Source organism: Rattus norvegicus, chromosome 1 (genome assembly GCF_036323735.1).
Source record: "Rattus norvegicus strain BN/NHsdMcwi chromosome 1, GRCr8, whole genome shotgun sequence".
Lineage (NCBI taxonomy): Eukaryota > Metazoa > Chordata > Mammalia > Rodentia > Muridae > Rattus > Rattus norvegicus.
Genome location: NC_086019.1, coordinates 234771546 through 234798503, shown reverse-complemented (window position 1 = coordinate 234798503; position 26958 = coordinate 234771546). Strand labels below are relative to the sequence as shown.

At 40.9% G+C, this 26958-nt stretch overlaps 1 pseudogene; it reads left to right on the top strand.

Annotated features, from left to right (window-relative positions):
* Window positions 1-13363: 13363 nt before the first annotated feature.
* Eif4e-ps2 (eukaryotic translation initiation factor 4E, pseudogene 2) lies at window positions 13364-13994 on the top strand (annotated as a pseudogene).
* The last annotated feature ends 12964 nt before the right edge of the window (window positions 13995-26958 follow it).

Here is a 26958-nt window from a genome sequence, read left to right as displayed (position 1 = left end):
TAGCCCTCTTTATTTCAAGGTTCACACGCTTGAGTTATCACATGACTCAACTCTGCCCTGTGTGCCAAACCTCCAGATTTCCAACTAAATTTCTAACTACAGGCTAAGAATCTTAAATCTGTAGTAGGTTCTTGCCCCATGTTGGGTGCCACCTATTGCAGGAAATACTAAAAATGCGCCACCCCTTATAAGATAACCATAGCTACCTATGGCTATTTAAAGACATACAGAATCTGGATCATCTTTCTCTTCTTCCATTTTCCTTCCTTCTCCTCTTCTTCAGTCTTCCTCTTTCTTGCTCCTCTCCTCATTTCCCCTCTTTCTCTAAAACCTTTTGCCTCACCTTTTCCTTCCACTTCCCAATCACCAGCTCTAGCCTTTATTTCAGAAGTTAAAATGAGGAGAAGTTTTACATGAAGTCACCTGAGTATGTGATTCACTCCTTGTTCAAAGCACCCCTTCTTGGAAATGCAGAATTAGAATAAAAGTACAAACAATACCAGGATAATTCACAACAAAAACCAACAAGACACACCAACCTTTCAACATAGAAATAATATGAATAAGAAATTTGCTGACTTAGTGAGTCAGAAAATCCCACAATGGTTATGACAGCTGTTTAAAAAAAACAACAAACAAACAAAGAAAAACAAAATCCCTAGGAATGAAACTAATCAAAGCAGATCTCTATTTTTAAAACTATGCATCACTGAAGAAAGAAATTGAAGACACTAGAAGATGGCTAGACCTCCCAAGCTCACAGATTGGCAGATTTGAAATAGTGAAACTGTCTATGTTGCCAAAAGTGATATTCAGTTGTAGCACAATCCCAAGTAAAATTCTAACATCTTGTATAAAACTGGAAAAAAGTACTACTATTCACTTGCAAAGACAAAATGCTTTTGATAGCTAAAGTTACCCTTAGCAGATTCAGCTAAGGGTATACAGCTTTGAAAATATCAAAGTGGAAATTTTCTGACCTCAAATTACATCACAGAGCTATAGGGGTAAAGCAAACATGAAGAGAAATGGAATAGAGTAGCAGAACCAGCAGTAAACCCACACAGATACAGACACCTAACTTGTGAAAAAGGTGTCAGAATACAGTGGAGGAAAAGACAACTTGTAACAGAGGCTGCTGGGAAAACTGGAACTCCATACGTAGATGAATGAAATCTGACCTATATCTCACACTCTACAAAAAAATTCAATTTGGAATGGATCAAAGATCATGATGTAAGGCCAGACACTGAACCTGCTAGAGGGAAGCATAGTGAGAATGTGTCATGATGTAAGCATAGGCAAGGAAGAGCTCCAACACAACCGGAAGCAACCCCCAAACAAACAAATGTGATTACACGAAGTTAAAAAGCTTCAGCACAGCAAGAGAAGCAATCACCGGGGTGAGCAGAGAGCCTGTAGAATGGGAAATAGCCTTGTCAATGACATCAGATTAGGAACTAATATATAATATATGTAACATATATTATATGATGAATTGCAAATCTGTAAAAGTAAATTTTATTTGGCTAATTTAGTTGTCATCTTGGAGGGTTAATACTGAATAAGCTCAACATTTCTAACTCTTTATGATCTCTGGCTGGCTGGTTCAACTCAGCTTTTCTAGCTCAAACTCCTCTCCAAGATGACTGATTCAAACTGTCTTCTCTCAGCTTCTGACTGAATTGCTCTGCTTGGCCTCAAGCTAACTCTAGCAATCTGTCTAATCTTCTAGCTCCTTCTCATTCTTTGGCTCATTTTCTCTTTATTTCAGAAGTTAGCTTATTCTCTCTGCAACCTGTCTCTGTAGAACTCTCCATCTGCCTCTCAACTCCACTCTATTGCATTGCCTCTCAATTCAGTGACTCAACTGAACTGCCGGACTAGAACTCAAGAGATTTGCATGTCTCTGTCTCCTGAGTGCTGGGATTAAAGGCATGTACCACCATGCCTGGACCTAAGCTTCTCTTTACCTGAAATTTGCTCTATACCGGACTGGCTTTGAACTCAGATATCTGCTTGCCTCTGTCTCTTGGGACTAAAGGCATGTCTATATTCCAGCCTAGAAAGTCTTTGGATGTGATCCTTGTCAGAGCAGCCATGTTGCTGGAATAAAATTCCTTTACACAAATCCAAACACCAATATCAGCTCCTTTACTTAAGAAATACAAATAGCTAATAATCCTTGAGAAAGTGTTCAGTGTCTTTGAAGTTTGGGGAAAGGCCTATGAATGGTATTAAGAAACATGGTTTGGATTGGTCCAAATACCCACTACCATGCTTTGTAAGTAGGCTGTTCTTATTGAGTTGGTCTGTCAGCTGGCAGACCCTCCTGTGATGCCTCTTCTGGTGTTGCAACAGACGCAAAAAAAGACTTCTCTTGAGTGGTACTTTCTTAGATTAGTAGTGCAGGCTGTGCTGTTATAACAGAACAGCAGAGAGTCAGGTGGTGGCAGAGGCATTGTCTGTGGTCACAGTGGCTGGTTTATACAGGCTGGGAAGGAGTATGGGCAGCAGGAGACGGGTGGTGAGTGTAGAGAGATAGCAGGAGAGGGCAGAGAGCTGAAATCAAAGAATCAAAGCTGTAAGGAGCCGGAAACAAGAAACCGTACGTAGGCTCTGGTTTCTGGATGAGTTTTAGAGAAGTGTCAAGTCCTTGAGGCCAAGAGTCTGAGACACCTGGCCAAGAGCTGTAAAACTGGGTGGTTTTAATAGGTAAGGAATCCTGAAACTGTAGACCTACACAAAATTTCTAACACAGATAGCTGTCACAGAATCCCAACAGTAAGCAAGAACAGCTTGTCAGCTGCAATGTTAGATGCAACCAAGACCCAGGAATGCCTCTAGAAATGCTCTCAAACGTCCTAAGGCTGTGACCTTTTAATAGAGTTCCTCATGTTGTGGTGATCCCCCCACCCCCAATCATAAAATTATTTTGTGGTTACTTCATAACTTTAATTTTGCTATTGTTATAAATTGTATAAATATCTGATATGACCCCTGAACAAAGGTTCTTCTATCCCAAGGGGTCACGACCCACAGGCTGAGAAACATCCTAAACAGATACCAGTAACCTGCACCAGGACTATAACACTAGAGGGCGCTGCTTGCCAGTCCTTCCACCCACCCCCAGCCTCTGCTTGCTGCTAACAAACATAGGGGTGGTGGGAACAGAAGCTGCCAGAGAACAGCAACTGCCGAGCTGGGTAGAATTCTGAGTACTCTCCAGCTACTCTATGAACTGTGAGTCTCCTCACGTGGCCTGTGAGAATAGAACCCATTCTCAGCTCTCAGCCGTGTGTGTGATCTCTATTTAATTTCCTCAAAGACTTTTGGCATGTTACTTGTCCTAGCCTAAAGCAATTTTTGCTACAATGTGTGCAGAAATGACTACCCTGCAAATAAGTACTCGGGGGGGGGGGTGGAGGTGGGGCTGGCATGGCTCTCGTGGCTCATTCTCCACTCTCTGTAGCGCTCTGCTTTCTGGAAATCTGGGCTGGGGGCTGTAGATGCTTTTGTGATCTTGAACTCCGTACCTGTTCCTTTCATCTGAGACCAGGCTGTGCTGAACGTAAGCCTGGAGATTCTCATGGCAGTCAGCCAGGGCAGCCACAGGGTCCACTTGTTTATTTATTCAGCCTCACTATTATTTGGTAAAAGATAAACTAGTTTATTTTTCTTGTAAGTGGGAATATTTGCCCATCTCTGTAACCCCAGTACCTTGCTAGGCATAGGGATTAGCAATTATCTCTCTTTCTAAGATTTATTTTTATTTACTTTGTGTGTGTGTGTGCGTGTGTGCGTGTCTGTGAGTGTGTTTGTGTGTGTGTGAGTGTATGTGTGTGCATGTGTGTGCGTGTCTGCGTGTGTGTGTGTGTTTGTGTGTGTGCATGTGTGTGTGAGTGTATGTGTACATGCATGTGTGTGTGAGTGTATGTGTACATGCATGTGTGTGTGAGTGTATGTGTACGTGTGTGCGTGTGTGTGTGAGTGTGTGTGTTTGTGTGTGTGCATGTGTGTGTAAGTGTATGTGTACGTGTGTGCATGTGTGTGTGCCTCTGTGTGTGTGCATGTGCGTGTGTGTTTGAGTGTGTGTGCGTTTGTGTGTGTGAGTGTGTTTGTGTGTGAGTGTGTGCATGTGTGTGCGTGAGTGCGTGTGTGTGAGTGTGTGTTTGTGTGTGTGCATGTGTGTGTGCGTGTGTGTGAGTGCGTGTGTTTGTGTGTGAGTGTGTGCATGTGTGTGCATGTGTGTGTGTTTGTGTGTGTGCATGTGTCTGTGTTTGTGTGTGTGAGTGTGTGTGAGTGTGAGTGAGTGTGTGCATGTGTGTGTGCATGTGTGTGTGCGTGTGAGTGTGCGTGTGAGTGTGTGTGAGTGTGTTTGTGTGTGTGTGTGTGTGCGTGTGTGTTGAATGAGTATCATAGGTGTTGGGGCACCCAGAAGAGTCAGAGGCATGGATCTCTTGGAGCTGGAGTGACAGGCGGTGGGAAGCCACCTGACCTGGGTGCTGGGAACCAAACTCAACTTCTTTCCAAGAACAGCAGATGCTCTTAGCCACTGAGCCATTCCTCCAGTCTCGCAGTAGTCTTTCTCTAAACAAAGATAAGTCATGATATTAATGGGAACACATAGGCTGGGGTCGAGCTGGCCCTTTTGTTTCTTAGGTTATTCTTCATTCGGTTTTTCCCAAGGACTAGCCTTGAAAACTGTTATTATCTTTTAAAAAGGCATCTTAAGTATTCTTATTCAAGATGTCCTTCATAATTAAAAAAAGAATTCTAGTGTTCTTCCTTGTGTCAATCAAAATTTGCAAGCGCTATTTCCTTTCAGCCTGAAGAACTTCAGCAATGCAGGTATCCTGGTAATGGCTGTCTCTGTCAGTCAGAAAGAAAAAAAATGCCGGCATACGCTTTTATTTTTGAAACGTATTTTCGTTGGTCCTGTGAACATGTAGTACATGGGGACACATTTGTGTTTTGTGTAAGAGACTACGCTGTCTCTACAGCATCCTCTGGACTCATAGAGCCGGGGAATCTGCTGTGCTCTGTTCTCTGTGTCACCCTCTAATCCCTCTTCTCCACCAACATCATCGTAATCTAAAAGATGGTATTTGTATGCGTGTGTGTCTCTGTGAGTATGTGCCCCACGTGTGCTTAAAGAAGTCAGAGAAGGCATCAGATCCTCCTTAGCTAGAATTACATGTACTGTGGTCTTCCTAACGTGGGTGCTGGAACCTCAGGTTCTCTTCTAGAGCAGGACGTCCTCTTCACTGCCGAGCCACATCGTTTTTGTTTGTTTGTTTTTGTTTTTCCTTTGTCAGTTTGATCTTAGCATGCTTAAGTGTGTTGATGTACATTTAATTTGCCCAGGAATCTTTTGAACGTATTGGATTAGTGAGAGAATTGCAGTCTTTTCAAATATTTCTTTGGGACTTTGCCTCCTTGCTTTCTTCCTTGAACTCTGTGGGTGGGTTAAGAGATTCAATGCAGTCTCTCTGCTCTGTAACTAAGAATATCCAAGTTCCCCTGCATGTGAAGGCTAGGTCTTTATCTTCCACAATTGCTTTTCCATTTGTTTTTTTTTTTTTTTAAAGACAGAGTCTTTCACTGTTCCTGGAACTCACCAACTGGCTAGACTGGTTGGTCAGCAAGCTCTGGGGTCCTCTTTTCTCTGCCTCTCCAGCACTGAGATTACAGTCATATGCCATCAAGCTTTTTTATATGGATTCTGGTGATCTGAACTCAGGAGCTTAGACTTGTACCAGATGTACTTTTCCAAATGAAATGTCTCTGTGGCCCTCAAGTGGGTCATTTTATCCCATCTTCCTGCTTTCTGCGCCTCATGCCTATGCCATAGAAGACATCTCTTTGGCTGTTGCTTACTGTTCTTTGCAATGGCATAGAGTGGGATGAGGAGGGGTGTGTATCCCTTCTTCAGTCCCAAGCTTTGTTGACCTGAGGTGGAGGGACAAAACTCATGGAACTCTCTTTCTTTTGTACCAGGGCCAAACAATTTTTCTTTCTGCTCAGTCCATATCTCACCAATGACAACTCCGTGTCATCATTCACCACAGTCTAACTGACGGATTTTGTTAATGAGTGATCTTCTGCATATGAGGGTTTCCCCTGCACCAACAATCTCTCACTTTAGCACTGTACAGGCTTCCTGTTCCCCTCCCAGTGACACACAGTTTTGTTTAACATCACTGTAGTATCAACCTGGCCCTTTCCCCAGGTATTGACCTCCCTTTCATCAAAGGAATTTCTTCCTCTGCTCTCCTCAGGGCTGATGCCTTTTACTCCACATCTGGGGTGCAGATCTCGGAGTTGTGTTTGTTTGGGTCACACGCTGGGCTCAGGCAAGGCCCGAGTACAAAGTGGTGGCTCTCTCACACTCACTTGAACAGTGAGTGGTGCTCCTGTTCCACAAGACCTTCCTCAGATTCATGCAATGGAGCTCTGGAAAAGAGCCACTGAGGGAGTGAGGACACCGTCTATGTATGGTGCTCTGAGGGATCTCAATGGTCAGTCAGCACAGTTCACCTTCAGACTTTAAACCATCTCTATTTTCTCTTCATGCATTTTGAGGTTGCCATCTGGTTCTGCTATGGTTGTTGAAGAGTAAAACGACTTGCGCCTTCCATCTCTCTTCAGAAGAAGTTAACTTTTCAAATCCAGTTTGCATGGTTCCCCTCTGACGTCAACTGCTCAGATATGTTGAGCATATTAATCAGTGTTGTCCAGAGGAACAAAATCAACGGGATGAATGTATGTAGGAACTTAAGTCAGCTTTGAAAATAGTAGCAACAACTAAATCAGACCCAAGAAAGCTGAGAACCCCATAGTCTCTCAGTCCTGGAGGCCCAGATGCTCAAGGATGTTTTGTGTTACGTACGTGATTTATTTATCCAATGTGATGTGGTTATAGGGATGCTCTTTTGAGTGCTTTTGCTTGGTAAATTCAGAAATTGTGGTTTATTCAATAAGCCCCTTGCTTATTAATAACATCTTCATTGGGAAAAATTAGATGTGCTAAGTTACTTTAACCTGAGAAGATATTATTTCCGTCTATGTTCAGAGAATCTCAATATTTACTCCTAGTTACTCCCTGGTGGTAGCATTTTTAAAGCAACTGGCAGCATTTATTAGTAAATTGTCTGACAGTACCTCAAGGAACAAAAGGAAAGCTGCAACAGAGATACTGGATCTGGTTCGCCCGCACACAGGAGAACAGAAGTCAATCCTCTTAGAGACAAATAAATATTGCTATATTAAAGAAAGTTAAAGGGGAAAAAAATCACCAAACCTTCTCTAAACAAGAAGCATCTCTGAGAAAAGTTAGTCAGCTCCCATTCTTCCCTGCAGATCTTTTAAAGATAAACCTTTTGTGTTGTCCAGTTATGCTAAGTTTAAGGAGAATTCAAAAGGCATGGAACAGACATCAAAGCAAACACAGAGCTGTTGGAATGGAAACGTCTAGGTCTTTAGAATTGCATATAGGCAACAACATGGTTAAAATCAGGAGAGTGCTTTCCTATCTGCTGCCGTGGTAGGAATGCACTGTGTCCTCCCTACAACTACCTGAATGGTAGTAAGACAGGCTCTTTAAGAGCCACCAGGGTGTGGCAAGGCATGTGCCATCATAACTAGGTTAATACTTTTTCTGCAGGACAGGTCTCAAATGGGCCTGACCCCTTCTGGGTCTCTTGTTGTCTCACACACACTCCTGCTATGTGGAGCTATCTTCTTTGTTGGGATGTAGCAGAGGCAATCACCAGATGAAGTTGCCTAAGGTAACTTCTAGAAATAAGACACAGTTGTACAAAGTATCCAGGTGCCTGCCTCTCCTACTTTCCAATCCCTAATGTTTCTCTTGGTTTCTGGGTTAGCCCTTTATTTATGTTACTATTGTTACAAAAACTTTTAGTTTCATTTTGATTTTTTTTTGTCAGCCTTTTTTCTCATGCCTGGTATTTACACCAGGATTCAGGAATCCTCTCATTTCCTGAGAGTGAGTCACAGTCTTGTTTAGGCAAATACCTCTGGTGTGACCATCCTTCCTCCATGCTTCCTCCAGAACTGCACAGCAAAGCCAGACGTCTACATTTCTATCCTGTCTTTTTCTTCTAGTTTTTGTTTGTTGGTTTTTCAGTATCTAATGATACAATTCTTATGGCCTGGTTAACCTTATTCCAAATCAACCTCTACCTCATAAGCCTTCACTCGCTCAGTCTGCTGTGGAGATGGAATCGGTGTCCACACTTGTGTGAGTCACCAGTGTGTATCGGCAGCATATCGTCTTGACCACTGTTCTTTTTTTTTTCTTTCTTTCTTTCTTTTTTTTTTCGGAGCTGGGGACCGAACCCAGGGCCTTGTGCTTGCTAGGCAAGCGCTCTACCACTGAGCTAAATCCCCAGCCCCCCTTGACCACTGTTCTTGCTCTGTAAATTCACCATAAGTGAGATAGAAACTGGGTCCACCCCTAGACTTTGATGCAAACTACAGATGTGTGTCTCTCTGTTGCTGTAGTAAAAATTATGACTAAAAGCAACTTGAGAGAGGGAAGGGTTTATTTGATTTATAGGTTATAGACCTTCATCAGGGGAAAAAAAAGGCAGGAACCTGGAGGCAGGAACTGAGGCAGAAGATAGGAAGGAGCCCTGCTTACTGGGTTGTTCCTCACAGCCTGCTCTACCTGTTTTCTTACACCATCCAGGACCAACTGCCCAAGGATGCCACTGTCACCCCCACAGCGAAGCTTGTCCCTCCCACATCAATTATTTATCAAGAAAATGCTCTACGGACTTGCCTACCATCAATCTGATGGGGGAATTTTCTCAATTGAGGTTCCTCTTCCCAGACAACTCAGGCTTGTGTCAAGCTGACAAAATCTAATCAACACACTCTTTTATTCTTTTGTCATTTTCTCTGGGGGCTTAAAGAAAATACATCACTCATAGTTCAGCCATAAAGGACTCATCATAATCATACTTCTCCCTGGTAAGATACAGTAATAGGTTCTTTAACTAGAAAAAGTTAATTATCAGCAGTTGGCAAACCTCCTACTGTGTGCCCCACCATCTTCCTTAGGCCTATTAGTCAAGATAGATACTAGTTGGAGCTCTCATTGCAACATATACAATGCCCTTGATGGTTTCTGCCTTCTTTTCTTCCCAACAGCGAATTTGGCAAATCCCTATCCTCCTCTTATTTCCTAAAGAATAACATTCATTGACAATTTACCACATGCAAATCTATAGTTCTCATCAACTAGTTCTGGGGTCATATATTTGACTCTCTATAAACAGCTAAGCTTCAAATATCTGAAAAACTGTTCCAAAGATTACTTGGGGTCAACTAACATCCATCTATTTTTCTGTTGTTGCGTAATTTAATTTTCAAAATCGAGGTGTTTTGTTTCTCTCGATCACATCCTATCAATTTATACTTTTAAAAGTTTGCTGTGAGAGTTAAGTGCAGTGTTATTTAGCACAGGCAATTATTTGATTACCTCCCTGGTGTTCGTCACAGCCTGGCATTTAATCTGGCTGAGGCCCACAGACCGCAATTTGAACAATCAAGGTAGTTTTCTGTAATTGCAATAAATCATATCATTACCCGTGACAGACTGTTCCTCCCACAGCCTTCTTATTTTGCAGTAACAGTTAACTCCTGAACTCCTCTCGAAGGGCAGATTTCACTGCAGTCAGGTGAATTCCATAGTCAGCTGGCAGCGTACAAAAGCAGTATATGTTGGAGAAACACTGGTGCCCTGAGAGCCAGACCGACTTGAAGATGTGGAGGGTTCCCAGGAATATGCCGTTCACAGAGGCCATCTGAAGGAATAATTCACGGAAGGCTTGTCTGCCACTCGAATGTTTAATGTTTCTAATACGGAAACAGATGGAGATCAAGATGTGAGATGTACTCATATTGTTATATTTTGGTCATTTATATAAAATACACCTGCTAGTGTATTGAGGCTTCCTGTGATGAAAAATATGAAAATAGAAAATATTTTAAAAAAACACTTTGCGCTCCCTTATATAATTTCCCTTTACAATATGCCCATTTCATATACAACCTGAAAAAGTGAACTCCCTTCCAAGTTCTACGATCATAAAACCCTTCACACGTTGTCTAATGCCTGATCTGCAGTCTCCTATATTAACTGAGATTTCAAATCACATACTCATTATTGAATTTTAAAAAAATGTATTTTATTTTTTCCTTGAGGAGCTCTACTTTTTTTCCCCCAGAAAAATCGTATAACAATTGATGTTTGGTAGAACATAATTTTAACATTTCTCTGTTGTGAATTGAGTGGCAACACAAACAGGCATGGCACCTAACCTTACCAACTAGATTTCGTTATAATTTTATCCTGGTTTCCCTCCCCTGGGCCATGTGGAATATTCAACTCAAAGCAAAACAGCATTTTTCAATAATAAACCCAGACTAAAAGGAATGGCTGCCAACATTTCACTGTTACAAAAAGTCATAATTCTAATGTCATTGAATCTATAGATTGCGTTCAAACTTCAGTTTTTCAATTTCTTAAACAGAACTTGCTTTGTGGATATATTTTTATTATTTCCATTAATTCTATTAGTAGAACAAAGCCCATTTTCTTGTATTATATTAAAGTACACCATAAGACAAAAGGGCAATTATGCCAATTATAAAAGTAACCCATCAAAAATAATGTGCTTTATCATCCTTAATCAAATAAATTCAAATTGAAAATTATTGTCAGAGCTCAAATCACTTTTACATTTATTTTATTATATTTAGAATTTCATTCGAGTACTTTATACCATCTCCCCAACTCCTTCTATGTTCCCCTCTCAAAGTCATGATATCTTCTTGCTTGTTATTGTTGTTACATATAAGTATATATGAATGTAGCCTGATTACTTCGTATAGTGTTGCTCATGTGTATATGTGAATAGAATTGACCAGTTTTGGGACTTTAATTTCTCATAGGTTTTCTCCTTGGAGACTAATTTTTTTCTTAGCAACCATTATCGCTATTCCTTTAGGGATAGGGGTTCGAGGCACTGTTCTCATCCACTTTGGAATGTCCGCTGGTGTTGTCATCATGCAGGTCTTCCTTAAGCAGCCATGTTATTGAATTTCAAAGGAGCAACTCCCTACCATCCATAGAAGATGCTCTCTCGTAGGAGAAATCTTTGTTCTCTTCTCTTGCTGTCTTTCTACCTCTTTTTCTTTAATGCTTTCTCTTCCTGAGCCTTACGTGTAGGAATTGAATTATATAGCGATGTATGGAGTGGGGATAGGGCCCCTGTGGTCAGTTATTTCTCTATATTTATTCTGACCATCTGTGGATTTCTGGGATGATCGCCATATGCTGAAAAAGCAAAGCTTCTTTAATGAGCGGGCATCTGGGGGGAAGATATACTTACCTGTGTATATATACATATATACATATATACATATATACCTCGCATTTGGGGATTTTGCTGCTTTAGGAAAGGGCAGTGGTGGGTTCTCATTAGCCATGGATAGATGGCTGGGTTTATAGCACCAGCCATGAATTCCCCCCTACTGAGCAGACCTTTAATCCAATTACACAGCTGTTGGTTACCTCCAAAGTGTAAGTGTCACTATTGCACCCTTGGGGACAGCCTGTCTTGCTGATCCTTGTGGTTTGTAGGCTTTTTAGCTCAGTGTGACTTTTGTTTGTTTCTCTCCTTTGGCACCTTTCTTAGCATCTTTAGATCCTGTGAAAGCTACTATTCAGGGCAGGAGTTTTCAGATCGGTTCTGGACTGATAGCTCCAAATCCTGTGTCTGAAAGGTGCCACTTCCTAGGGAGTAGAGTCTTACCTTAAAATTACGGAAGGCAACTAAGGGCAACCCGTGCGAGCCTGTATTGTTCGGGGAGCCTCTTGGATTCCTCAGGCCAACAACTTGGAGTTTTCATGTCTGGCGCTGGGGTTTTTGTAAGATGGACTTTAACAGGAGCATTATCACAGGCCAGGCTGCATGAGTAGACATAAAATAATGTCTCCCTACGGTGTTTTCAGGCATCTTTAGTGTTCTTTATCCCTCCTCCATCCTTCTCCGTCTGTGTTGTCTTCCTTCCCTCATTTCCGGATAAACCTTCTCCTCTGATTTTCCCCAGTTCCTCATTCATAAGACCTGTGTCCTACGACCCCGCCTCTATGGCTCCTTCCCTACCCACCTGCCATGATCCCTCTTTACTTTCCTGTGGCAGCGGTTACTCAGGCCATATACCTGCATCCAAAGATTCAGAGTTGGAGCCACAAAGAAGAGGGATGTGTGGTGTTTGCCTTACTGGGTCTGGATTACCCCGGTGTCGTCTTTTCTAGTTTCATCCACTTACCTGCAGATTTCATGGTTTCCTGACTATCATCCCATTGGCTCTGTGTATCAGTTTCATTCTCTGTTCATTAGCTGAAGGACATTTAGGTTGTCTCCATTTCCTCGCTATTGTGACTAGACCAGTAATGCACATGGCTGAACAAGTGTCTTTCCTTGCAGTACAGTGGTGAGGACTTTGAGCCTGTGGCATGAGCGGTACAGCTGGGTCAGATGGTGGACCTACTGTCAGCTCTTTGAGAATGTTTGCATCGGTTGGCAATTCCTCCAACAGTAACTGAGAGACCCTTTCCCCGCATCCTTGGCAGAATTTCTTGGCAGTTCTTTTCTTTATCTTTGCCTTTCTGACTGGGGTAATATGAAATCTCAAAGCAGTTTTAATTTTCATTTCCCTGATTGTGAAGGATATTTAATACTTTTAAATGTATTTTCTATAGATAACATCGTTATAAATAGAAAAAGTCTGGAAGCAATCCCATTAAAACTAGGAGTGAGACAGGGCCTTCCATTGTACTCATTCTCAGTATAGTGCTAAAAGAAAAATGTAAATAGGAAAAGAAGTCAAATTATCCCTATTTGCAGATGATATGATGTTATCCATATCATATCCCAAAACGTTCACCAGAAAGCTTTCAGAAATAACGAACACATTTTTGCCACAGTAGCTGAATACAAAAATCAATTTATGAAATTTAGCTATCTTTCTATATATTAATAGCAAACATGCTGAGAAAGAAATCAGGAAAACACTCCCATTCATGATATTTGAAAGAAAAAAAACTTTGGAGTAAGCCTAATCGAGAAGGTTAAAAAAAAAAAATGAGATCGCTCTAAGATGGCGAGCGACTGTGGAACCGGAAACCATCCATTTCCTGTGGAACAGGAAATCCCCCACCTGTGGAAGAGGAAGAAACAGAGTCTAATCAAGAGGTTGCTAACCCAGAGCACTATATTAAACACCCTCTACAGAGCAGGTAGACACTCTGTTTTTTTTTTTTTTTTAAAAATGATAAAAGCAAAACTTGGCAAGCAAACCTTCGATTGACCTCTAAGTTTGATACTGTTGAGGACTTTTGAGCTCTATACAACCATATCCAGTTGTCTGGTAATTTAATGCCTGGCTGTGACTACTCACTTTTTAAGGATGGTATTGAGTCTATGTGGGAAGATGAGGAAAACAAACGGGGAGGACGATGGCTAATTACACTGAACAAGCAGCAGAGACGAAGTGACCTCGATCAGGTTTAACTAGAGACACTGCTGCGCCTTGTTGGAGAATCTTTTGGTGACTACAGTGATGACGTCTGTGAAGCTGTTGTCAATGTTAGAGATAAAGGTGATAAGATTTCAATATGGAGGACTGAATGCAAAAACAGAGATGTAGTCACACACATTGTGAGGGTACACAAGGCAAGGTTAGGACTTCCTCCGAAGATAGTGATTGGTTATCAGTCCCACGCAGACACAACTACAAAGAGCGGCTCCACCACTAAAAATAGGTTTGTTATTTAAGAAGACACCTTCTGAGTATTCTCACAGGAGACTGTGTCACGCCATCGAGATTGGGAGCTGAACCCAAGCCTCATCAAAGCAGAGTGGACTGCACTGAAGTTGATCCCATAGATGTGTTCCTGGCCTGCTCTGTAACAGCCGGGTAGAATTACCACGACACACACATTTGCCTTTCCACAGTATTCGGAAAAGAGCGGGCATTTCTATCACCTTAGCAGGAAACGATCTGGTTTTGTTCCACTCCACGCAGGAGCGGATTTGCTGATGTGAGACTCTGAGTACAGCTTTCTAGCAACCTTCTGTTTCCTGTCACAGCATTGTCCTTGCTGTCCTCTTGCTGATGGCTGCTAGATGTTAACTTATTTGCTCCCCGCCTTGATAACATTAGTGATTCTAATTTCAGTTTTTCATTTGTTTTGCTTTTGTTTTTTCTTTCATGTGGCATTGGTGAAGGACCCAGGAATGTGACAGAGTGGTGGAATCAGCATTTAATTTGTGCAAAAAAAAAAAAAAAAACCCAAAAAGGTGAAAACAAAACAAAACAAAACTCTGCAGTGAATACTGAAAATCTCTGAAGAGACTGAAGCAAACCCTAGAAGACCTAAGGACCTCCTATATATTGCTTGATACAGTTACTATTGTGGAAAAGAATAATCATCTTCTGAAAACGATTTACATATTCACAATCCTGAATTTAAAAAAAAATCACACAACAGTTTTTTCACAGATAAAGTTCAAGTGGAATCACAAAAGACCCCAGGTAGACAATGCAACCCAAAGCAGAAAAGATGCTGTGGGAAGGATTACCATACCATATTTCCAGCATCAAACTGTATTTTAAATCCAAAGCTACAGTAATAGGCACATCATTGTACTCCCACAAAGCAGTCATGTAGACCCAATGGAACAAAATAGAACACACAAAAATGAGTACATATGTACTTATGGCGATCTAAGCTTTGACAATGATACCCCAAAAATACACACTGGAGAAAAGGGAGCATCTTCATCAAATCGTGCCAGGAAGATCAGATGTTCGAATGTAATAGGATGACACGGGACGAATATTTATCATCTTGCATGAGCATCAACTACAAATGGATCAAAGACTGAGCGTGAACCCTGAAATACTGTAAAGGATGAAAGAAATCACAGGCAGTTCGAGATAGAGGATTCGGAACAGGACGGGCTTTCCGAACGAGTCTCCTTTCACCCGTGCTCAGGAATTAAGGTCAACGAATGGGGCCTGGACCTCATAAAGCTCTGTGACTTTTGTATAGTAAAGGAGACAATTGACTGAGTGAAGGGGAAGCCTACAGAGCTATAATCTTTGCTAGTTATGCATCTGATAGAGAATCAATATCCAGAATACACAAAGTATTCAAAAACTGTGAAGTTAAGAAAACAAATGGACTAATTAAAATGGCTATGGCCTGAATGGTGAATCTTCAAAAGAAGAGTTTTCAGCCTGAGCATGGGGACCGCAATGGAGGAGTTAGGGGAAGGACTAAAGGAGCTGAAGGGGTTTGCAACCCCATAGGAAGAACAACAATATCAACCAACCAGACCCACCAGAGCTCCCAGGGACTAAACCACCAACCAAAGAGTACACATGGAGGAACCCATGGCTCCAGCTGGATATGTAGCAGAGAATGGTCTTGTCTGGCATCAATGGGAAGGGAGGCCCTTGGTCCTGTAATAGCTTGACGCCCTAGTGTTGGGGAATGCTAGGGCAGTGAGATGAGAGTAGGTGGGTGGGGGAGCACCTTAATAGAAGCAGAGGGAGGAGGATGGGTTAGGGAGTTTGCGGAGGGGAAACCAGAAAAGGGGATAACATTTGAAATGTAAATAAATAAAATAACCAATAAGAAAATTGCAAAAAAAAAATTATCATGTGTGTCCATGCACATGAGTGTAGTACCCATAAGTGCCGCAAGAGGGTGTCAGATCCCTTGAGTTGGAGTTACAGGCAATTGTGAGGTACCCAATGTGATTGCTGGGAAACTGAATTCTAGTCCTCTACTAGTGCACACTCCTGACTCTGTGCCATCTCTCCAGTCCCTTAGTTTTGCTCATAGTACTTGCTAGGGAAGATTCTGATTTGGACATTTTTCCTTTCACGGTCCATCACTCATTTGTTCCCTTAAGGACATATGGTTTTCCCCTTGTTGATGCTGTGGCCATTCATGCCCTACTCCCTATCACTTAAACTCCTCCTCTCTGCTGTGTCTCTAGTTCAGTAAAGAGCATGGCAGCGTTCTGGCGTTCTGAGTAGCTGAACTCTAAATAGGGAAGAGATGTGAGTTCATATCCGTAACTCTTGATGATTAAGGGATGATGTCTCAATGCTAAAACCCCCTTGTTTGTCTCTCTTTTCTTTTGAGCTCTTTTTCTTCAGTTCTTACTGCCTTTGTGTCTTGTTCTGAATATGTGGGAGGTAAATCATCTGAGTCTCGAATGACAAAACAGTCTTTATCTTCCCCTCAAATTCATTTCTGTCTTTCCTGATTATAGAATTCTGGCTTCCTTTCCTCAGATGTTTGAATGCTTTCCCCACCATCCTCTTGTGTTAAGTATTAAATTGAGAACTATATTCTCAGCTTTATAAAAAAAAATCTTCTTTCTTAATAGGAAATCTGTTTCCTGCCTCTGTAGTGGTTTTGTTCTATACTTAGCATTTTAAAACCTCACTATAATGAGACTAACTCTGTTGTTAGCATTGTGATAACTTTTTTCCCTTAACATTTGGTGGTCTTGCATCCTTGAATATTTCAGGGCTAATCATTACACTAATCAAATTGCATCTCAGAACTCTGTTGCTTTCTACTCCTTTGTAATAGTGACATATCTTTGCCCTTGTTTTATATATGGAATGTCCTTTGGCCTACTAAATTTTGTTATAATAGGCTATTTTCCAGTAATTGTAGGTTCACAGCAAAATTGATCGGAAGGAACTGAGATTTCTCATATATTCCCCGTCATTGCACAAATGTACAGACTCTGCGGTTTTCAACATCATTGCCAGAGCAGTGCATTTATTACAACTGATGGACCTACACTGACACATCATCACCCAAAGCTGATAGTTTACACTGGGGTTCATTCTTTGTGGGAAATATTCTGTAAATTTGTACAAATCTGTAACGACATGGGCCTGCCAGTATAAAACCATGAAGATAATTTTCTGCCTTAGAGATGCTTTGTTCCACTGACTCTCTTTTTCTCCTCCTTCCTAGTTCAGAAACATACACATATTATATAAATAGATATGATATATGTATGTGCTCTTCTATATATGCATTTTTACATGTATATACGCTTTCTGTTCTGTTCCAGGTCTATTGGCCCATTCTGATGCCAGTCACCTCACTGGGAATTACGCAGCTGTGTGCTTAACCTTGGAAGGTTTTAAATACACGGAAATGTTGAAGGGTGACCAAATACAATATCACCTAACACACAAGTGGATTCAACCACTGTTAACATTTGGCATAATATTCTTTTTAATCCTTCTGTGGATACCAAAACCTTTGAAAATAACCAATTTCGCTTACAGAATGATCGACAAACTCTTCTGGTTGCGATATTGCAATGATTACTCATGGTTATTTTTCTTTCATGCTGGAAGGTGATCCTTCAGCACTAAATAGTATTTCATTGTGTAAAATATGTCAGATAAAATGTGTAATATGATGATAATATTCCATTGTGTGTAATAAGCTATATATAATATAATAATAGCCTTCCATGCACCCCATTCTCACTGTCTACTCATCAGCTGACGGACACCTGGGCTGTTTCCCTTCCTTGGCTACTGTGAGTAGAGCAATGATGAGTATGGAGAAGCAAGTGCCTGTGTGGTAGGAAATAGAGTCCTTTGGGGATATGGCCAGAAGGGAAAAGGCTGGGTCACATGGTACATCTGTTTCTAGCTTTTTTGAGGAAACTTCACACATGAAGTTTCCATAGTGGCTGTACCAGTTTGTGTTTGTACAAACAGTGAATACCTGTTCTCTCCTCACCACTTGCCTGGGCAGCATCTACTGTCCTACATAGATGTAATATGAATATGAAATCTCGACGTAGTTTTGATTTGCATTTCTCTGATAGGTAAAGATTTTGAACATTTGAAGATTTCAGCCACTCTTACTTCCTCCTTTGAGAATGTTTCGCTTAGCTCCGTGCCCCAATGCTCACCTGCATTGTTTTCTTTGTGTTTAATTTTCTGGCTCTTTGTATGTTCTGGTGAAGAACCCTCAGACGTATAAATAATGGAGATTTGTTGTTTATCTGCTGCCTCTTTATTGAATGACCGTGTCCTTTACAGAATCTCTTTAGTATTGCACGGACCTATTGATTAATTGTTGGTTTGTTCTTGTTTTTTTCTTTTTCTTTTGCTGTCCTGTGTCTTTCAAGCTTTCACATGAATTTTGAGATTATTTTTCAATTTCTGTGAAGAATTATATAAGAATTTTTGTGGGCATTACACAGATCATATAAATACCCTGGTAATTGTTAGCTGCCACATGGGGTCTGGGAAATGAACATTGGTCCTATGAAAGCACAGATAGAAAATAGGTGACTATTTTCATGATATTCATATTACCAACCCATGAGCATGGGAAGTCTTTTGACCTTCTAATATCCTCTTCAATTTTTTTTGTCTTAAAGTTTGCATTATACAAGTCTTTTAGCTCCTTGTGATGTGTTTGTGTGTGTGTGTACTGTGAATTGTGTCATTTCCCCAATTTCTTTCTTGGTATCAGTTAATGCTATATAGGAAAGTTACTGGTGTTTCTGTGTTAGTTTTGTTATTTGCTACTTTATGTTTGTATTTATACATATTTCTGGTGGAGTCTTTGGTTTTTTATGTATAGAATCATGACTTCTCCTTTTCATTCCTTTGCAATCTTCATCTCTTGTGTTATTGCTCTCTAGCTAAGACTTCGAGTGGTGTAATTAACAAGAATGGAGAAAGCCTTGTTTTATTTCTAATTTTAGAAGAAATGCTTCTGGGTTTGTCTCTGCTTAGGATGATGTTGGACATGGGCCTCCTGTATATTACCCTCTGTCACAAAGGGATGTTGGTTTTTGTTGAAGACCTTTTCAGCATTGAATGAGATAATCATGCGATTTATTGATTTATGTCTGTTAAACCATTCCCGCCTCTCTGGGATGAGGTTGAACTTGACCTTGGTGAATGATCCTGTAAATGTGTACTTGAATTTAGATTTCAAAAGTATTTTATTGAGAATTTTCACATATGTTTCTCAGGGAAATTGTAATTTTCATCTTTTGGTTCTGTCTTTACCTGATTTAGGTATTAGCATAATGCTAGCTTTTAAAAAAGATCTGGTGGCAGTGTTTCCTTTTCTCTTAAATAGAATAATTTGAGAAGCATTGGCTTTAGTTTTTCTTTAAAGATTCAGAAGAATTCTGTGGCAAATCCATCTGGGCTTTACATTTTTACTTTATCTCTTTTCAGTTTGGATCATCATCATCATCATCATCATCATCATTCGAATGTATGATTCCTGCATTCATACATTCAGGTTCATGTAATAAAAATAATTATATATATTTATAGTATGTAGTATGTAGTATGCATGTATGTATGTGTGTGTGTGTATGTATGTATGTATGTATGTATGTATGTATGTATGTATGTATGTATGTTTGCCACATGCTTAGCTTGTGTTTCAGAGCCCAGAAGATGGCGTTTGATTCTTCGGAGAGTCGTTAGCCACCATTTGGGATCTGGGAACTGAACCCTCGTCCTATGAAAGAACAGCAAATGCTCTTCCCAGATAACAACTCCCAGGCCCTGGCTGGGTTTTTAGTTACCGTTTCAATTTTGTTGCTTTTGAGGAATCTGTTTAATTTCATTTTTCATCTCTTCTTGCTTTAACTTCGGTAGTTCATATGAACTAAGAAATTGATCTATTTCATGTTTTCCATTTGGTGGGATACAGATTTTTTGTAAAGTAAGTCTTTCTGATCTTCTGGGCTCACTGATGTCTCTTGCAAGGTCTCCCTTATAATCTCTAACTTTATTCACTTGGGTCTTTTAGTTTATTTGGCTAAAGATTTGTCAATCTTTTCAATGAATCAACTCTCAGTTTCATTGATTATTTGTGCTGTTATTTCTATTTCTGTTTCATTAATTCTTTTCTCTGATCTTGAATATCTCATCTATCATTGTGTTTCTAATGTTTTATTAGACATTATGTGTGGTGATGTTAACTGGTCTAAAACTCTATATCTGGCTAGATTAAAGGCCCTAGGGAAGAAACTATACTATTATTCTTCTAAATGGGCATAGTTTTAACCTGTTCTAAATTTTTTTCTTTATACCATTAAGTAACACACCTCTCAGTCTTTAAGAGAGGAGCTTCTTCTTGGCGTAGATTGTAGTTAATATAGAGACCTACATCTGGTTTACACACAGAGACTAAAAGACTATAGAATGTTCAGCTATAAGTAGGACATGTATATTCACACCCCCTTCTCCTGAGACTTAGAGATCATCACAGAAGAATTAACAGAAAGCTTGTCAGAGCCACAGGGAGTAGATGTCCAAAGTCAAACTGTTTTCTAGACTTGATGGGGCTGTTGCACACACAAACTCACAGAGGCTGTGGCTGTTTGCACAAGACCTGCACAAGATCAAACTGGGCCAAAATCCCAGCATGACGATGAGGATCCCAAAACCCCTTACTGCTGATCGAGGAGCTCTTGTCAGTTGATGGCCTCAGGGGAGGAAGAGTCAGTGTTCTCCAAGGATGTAACCACTTAGAGGACAACCATGCTCCAGTGGAGGATCCCATCCCAATGAGCAAGCAAGCGGCATGAAGAGGAGTCAGTGTGTTTAGAAGAAGAACATAGGAATTGGCTGAAAAAAGGCAGTGGTGAGGAAAGGGGAGGAGCTGGAGGAGATGGTGTAGGTGTGGATTTGCTCAAAAGACATCACACTAATGTATGAAATGCTCAAACAGTAAAGATAGTTTAAAAGGAGATATATGATGATTTACAGGTTTTATTAAAGACAAGTTGTTAGTGTTAGGTTGGCCAGAGTCTTCTGGGCAACTCTCTCTAGATAATTCTCTAAGCTGGAGTGAGTTTCCACTGGTGCTTCTCAAACATTCCTGTCTTCAGTGAGAGGTCCAGGGAGTGACTCTCTCGGGTAGTATGATGTGCTTGTTGGAGTTCACCTAGGCACGGATGGGGTACAGTCAACCATAGGAACTGCTGTTCCGAATTCTGAACATGCAGATGACTACTGTGTATTTGATACTAATGTAGTGATTTTCTTCTCCCATATCTATTGTCTTATCCCAGAGTTATCTTCAAATTCGCTTGCTTGTGCTTTAGGTTCAGAATACAGGACTATTGTGAAGTTAGACAAAGGTAGTATCTTTTGTGCACAGTTATTAAAAAATATGGTTAGTGAAGGTATGGCCTGGAGTTTATCTCTTTTAAATCCCTTTCTGGGAATCTATATAAAATATACAGATTAGCTGTTGTCCTGGTCACATATAAGTCCAAACAGCCTACCCCAGAGTATACTTCAATTTTAAAGATATCTACAAAGATAAGGAGAGACAGTGCCATGCCCTTACTGCTGAGCATCTTGGGTCTATTTAAATAGCACTTCTGTATCATTTGCAGAATCTTCCAATATGCAGAAACATGCTTTTCTCAGAAGCATGACATTTTAGAGATGACTACCCTACATTTTAATAAACTCCACTTATTTTATTCCCTCATTGATCATAGGAAACTATCTAACCCACTCTGCATGCTGTACAGGTACTTCAGGGTTGCCCACTGCATAGCTACTCATTCTCACACTAATGTCCACGTTGAGTGAACCTTCAGCAATCCAAAACCTTTGATTCTTAAGTTCTTTCTGGTTTCTATCACTTTGAATTGAAGATCTTGCCTACTCCTTTCCAGTTAGCCTAAAAACTGTATTACCTCTGTGGTGTTTGAGCAAGAATGGCTTCCATAGGCTCACATATTTGAGGGCTAAGGGAGTGGCCCTATTTAAAAGGATTAAGAGGTGTGGCCTTGTTGAAGGAAGTGTATCACTGGGGGTTGTCTTTGAGGTTTCAAGGACCCAGGCCAGGTCCAGTGTCTTTCTCTTTCTGCTGCCTTCCAGTCTGGATACAGAACTCTCAGCTACTATGTCTGCTCATGTGCTGTCATGCTCCCAGTCATGAGGATACAGTACTAAACCTCTGAAACTATAAGCAAGACCCAATTAAATGCCTTCTTTTGTATGAGTTGCCATGGTCATGGTGCCTCTTCAGAGCAATACAACATTGACTAAGACAACCTCCTACGCAGAGCAAGAGATATTCTTTGCCATTGGAAGCAATCCCAACTGGATCCCACAGAGCTGATTCATTTATGTGGCTGCCCCTCTTGAACATTAACGGTGAATCATACAGCATTTGTTTAGTGACTTCTAACAAAATTATTTTCTTCCAGAACAGCATTTGGCTTGCATTTCCATGGTTTAATAATTTACTTACCTTGAGGTGCTGCATTATTTTCAGCTGAAGAGATCAATAAGGTCATGCTTTCCCTGACCTTCCCTTTTGGATGGCTTCCTTCTCCTCAGCCGTGTTTTATGCATCAGCAGTGTCCACTCTTCAAAAGCAGACATGTCTATCTAAAAGTTTAATTGACTCAGAGATGATCCCAGCAGTCTATTCACCCTTTCCTGTGTTCAGCCAGGACCTGCCACACACCAGACAGTGACAAAGCTTCCGGACAATAAGAGGCAGGACCAGTATTTGCCTTCATGGGTCAGGTGCAAGCAGAGGAAGGACCACTACTCACCATCATGGAGCTGACGATTTACTATAGGACCTGACTTTAATTAACAGTTCCATACGCAAGTATAACCTTATTCTGTGGAGGAGGGTGTGGTCAGCTGGCAGTTGAGCCATGCGTGAGTAGAAACACAGACACAGACACAGACACACACACAGACACACACACAGACACAAACACACACACACAAACACACACACACACACACAAACACACACACACACACACACAGTGTTCCCTGTGCTGTGCTAGGCTGCTCTCACTTTTAGCTTACAGACCCAGGGGCCATACTCCCTGTACTTGTGCCCAGCTGGGGCTTACATACTGAGCAATCTGGGAAAGTCTCTGTACCTTACTTTTCGCATCTACAGCAATTGGTAGCTGCCATAATGGTAACTTCTAAAGAAATATATAATGGGTCCTATAACTTGTAATTCTCACATCTCTGTTAAGATGTTTAGAGAGAGACTCTGTAATGAAAAGTACAGAGAGAAGAAAAATTAAGAGGTTATTTCTCTGATCTCTTTTTCTTGAAACTCATAAGGTTTGGATATGCTTTAAAACCTCTCTACATAAAGCATGACTTTCTTTCTAATCCTTACCCTTCTTTATTGCCAGACAGTAGTGTTTGTCTGTAGACTAAACGCTTCATGCGAATCGATACACTTACACAGCACATCTTAACCCCTTAACTTGAGATGCACACACAGCAGTAGAGAGCCCACTGATAAGAACCTGCTTCTGAACTCATGAACTGCAACCTAAACATACTTAAGGAATATGGGGATTTTGTTTCAAGCATCATTGAGCTGTGACAGGAAAGATAGGCACAACCTCTGGAACTGCTCTTTAGGAAGCATATTGATCTCGTCAAAGAGCACACGCAACTGGTGACATTTGCTTCAGTGGTCATTCTGGTGGCAATTGTGTTAAAATAGCATCTGAAGCACAAGGGGGAAAAAAGGAACAATTCTGTTTGGCTCTTTTATTGAGTGCCTGCATTATACATGGTATTTGGTGAAAGCAGAGTGTGGTGTGTGTGTGTGTGTGTGTGTGTGTGTGTGTGTGTGTTTGTGAGTGTGTGTGTGCATGTATGCGTGTGTGTGTGCATGTGTGTGCGTGTGTGTGTGTATGAGTATTTGTGAGTGTGTGTGTTTTTGAGTGTATGTGTGTGTGTTTGTGGGTGTGTGTGGGGTGTGTGTGTGTGTGTGTGTGTGTGTGTGTATGTGTGTGTGTGTATGAGGGGTGGGATTGATTTCACAAGCATTACCCACAGAAGTAGATCTTTGAAGACATTACTCTCTGAATATATTTGAACCATGAAACAATATTTCCCTTTATCTCTCTTTGTCATTGTTAATTGGGATAAATTGCCAGATTTCCCAGTGGCAGTGTGTCTAATTTAATAATCTGAGAGCTGGTGCTTGAAACTATAATGAAATGTACTAATACGATGGCAGTTTCATAATTACTGATACAAAACATGTTGTAACGAATCTACTGATTGGAAAGGCTTACAAAGTGCAAAATTCAGTATGATGAGAACTTCAGCTGTATTTGCATAAATAATTATGGTTATCAATCATAAATATTTTTAACTATTGGCTGGTGGGCAACGCTTTGATTTGAAATATATTTATTTGGAAAAATCCTATCTGCCAACAACTTAATGTTTATTTCTGACTTCTGCAGAAAATACCCAGAAACAAATTTAGTGCAGGTCTCTCTTGCATTCTGTTTGGGCAGACATGTTTCTATCCTTCAGTTCTCCTTAGTAGCTTGAGACTGTCCTAGTAGGGTTGGTGATTTTGATATTAGCTGAGCCAATATTTTTACATCATTTGAAAAATCCAAGCTCTAATATTTTCTCTTTTTTCATTATATTGTTATGTTTAGGATGTTAGTCTGTGTGTACAGAAGAGCAGTTTAAGTCACCTGGCTTGTGTAGAGGTCAGAAGATGATTTGTGTAAGTTAACTTTCTTCTTCCAACATGTGGGTCCTGGGTATTGAGCCTTAGTGACAAGTGCCTTTATGAACTGAGCCATCTCACTGGCCTTGGTATTTTGAAGTGTCAGTAAGATGGCTCAGAGGGTAAAGCTGTTTGCCACAAAACCCAGTGACTTGAGTTCAATCCCTATTGACCTCTGACCTCCACATGCCTGCCATGGTGCCCCCACTTAGACAGAAGACAGACAGACAGACAGACAGACAGACACAGAGACAGGTGAGAGAGGAGGAGAATAAATTCTGAGTGGATGTGTATAGCAGTATGAAGTAGTGTATGGCATTCCAGTTTTATCTAGTTATCTGACCTCAGAGACATAAAATTCAGCAAGTGATTTAACCTCGGGATTTCAGTTTCTTTATCTCAAAACTCAGCTACATTGAGTTACAAATTAAATATGATACTACTAAAAGGACACCTGCCCATCGTAAGCATCAAACACATGCCTTTCTTCCTAAATCTTTGCCTCTTGGCATGGGAATCATAAGATGGGTACCATGTACAGGTAACAGTAAGGTAACAAGGCAGTAGATTATATTTAAGTGTCTTTGATTTTGTGGGACGAACAAGAAGCACATGCCTGTGGGTTTGGTGTGAAGACTGGAACTTGGAGGCTTCTCAGGCAAGTCTGAACTTGAATGCAGGCTCTTCCGGCAGCTTTGTGTGTGACTCTGGGGAGCTTGCTTAATCTCCCAGGGGGACCTTTCTTTTGTGCTCTGTAAAGTGGAGATGACAGTTTCTGAAGGAATAGATGGTAATGGTTAATTAGTTAAAGTGTACGGTCGCTTCCTGCAACGAGGTCATTATTTTTAACCTTTGCCCTTTTATACTTTAGTTATATTCTCTTAGAATTCACATTTCCTGATCCAGCCCTTTATGTCGTTATTTGTGACAACCAGATTTCCATTACTGTCACAAAATACTTGAGAAAATCAGTGTAAAAGGAGAAAAGTTTTATTTTGGCCTCAGAGATTTCTTTCTGTCTGATTAGATGGTTCTATTGTTCTTGGGCCTCGGGGGAGGTGGAACTGCATGGTATGGAGTAGGTGAGGAAGCAGAGATATTCCTCTCACAGTGGTGTTTGGGAAACAATGAGGGAACAAGAGGAGCTAGGGTCGGGATCCAAGGATACGCTTCAGTGACCCAACGTTCTTCCACTGGGCTCCACCTTAGACGGTCTGCCATCTCTCAGCAGTGATACAGGCTGGTGACGGGCCCTTCAACAGACTGGGGATTGGACAGGCATCAAGATCCAAACCACAGCACTGTCCCATCTTTATTCCACTGTTGGTGGCTGGACTTAAGACAAAATATGATTTTTTTTAAGGCAGTGGGTACTTTTATAGTCACTTAACAAACAGCTTAATGAAAAGACTTTGATTCTAGTCTCAGCTCCTTCTAGATTTGGGATCCGAAAATTACAGGAAGTATAAAATTAAAATGGGGTTATTTATGGAAATTCAGTTTGCAACTCTGATATCTCAGCCTAGAGCAAGGATCTTGTACCATCACTCCACCTAGAGTGCTGTGCTACGTCTTTTGCTGGGACAGTTAAGGGGTCAGTCTTCACTGGGACAGTTAGAGGGTCAGTCTTCCCCTGGACTTGTGAGGTAAGCAAAACTCTATCATGGGGTGACCAGAAGAGAGCTTCTGTTATGTGTTCCGAGTTCACTGGACAGAGGTGCACAGGGTGTGATTTTGATTTTTGGAGAGCCTTGATGGGGCTGTGTTTCCAGTGCAAGGACTTGGGAACATTATGCGACTTGTCAGATCTTATGTTTTCCTTGATCCACTTCCCATCTTCCTATTAGCATTTTAAAAATCACACTACACATTTGATCTCCATTCATTTAAAGCACATGATCTTAGCTGACCCCTCAAGCTTCTCGTTGGGGAGCTGCCTCTGGGCTCTGCCGTTATCTCCTCTGGTTGCCTGGATGGCTCCCTTGACAATTTGCTAGTCATTTAAAGCGTGTTTTGCAGGGCTGCTGAGTTTAAGCAAGCTCTCTGCTTGTTTTGAAAAATACTGGCCAGCATTGGAATACTTGGTTTAGTATGTTCTCCACATTAGAGAAAGAAATGAAGTGCCCTGGTTGGATGGCACAGCCTGGAATTTTATACCCAATGTGCTGTGATTATGGATAATGTACTAAACTCTATATGTACATTTAAAAAATGTAAACATCATAGAAATGCCACGAAGAAGGTATCATCATCATCTTCTTCTTCATCATCAC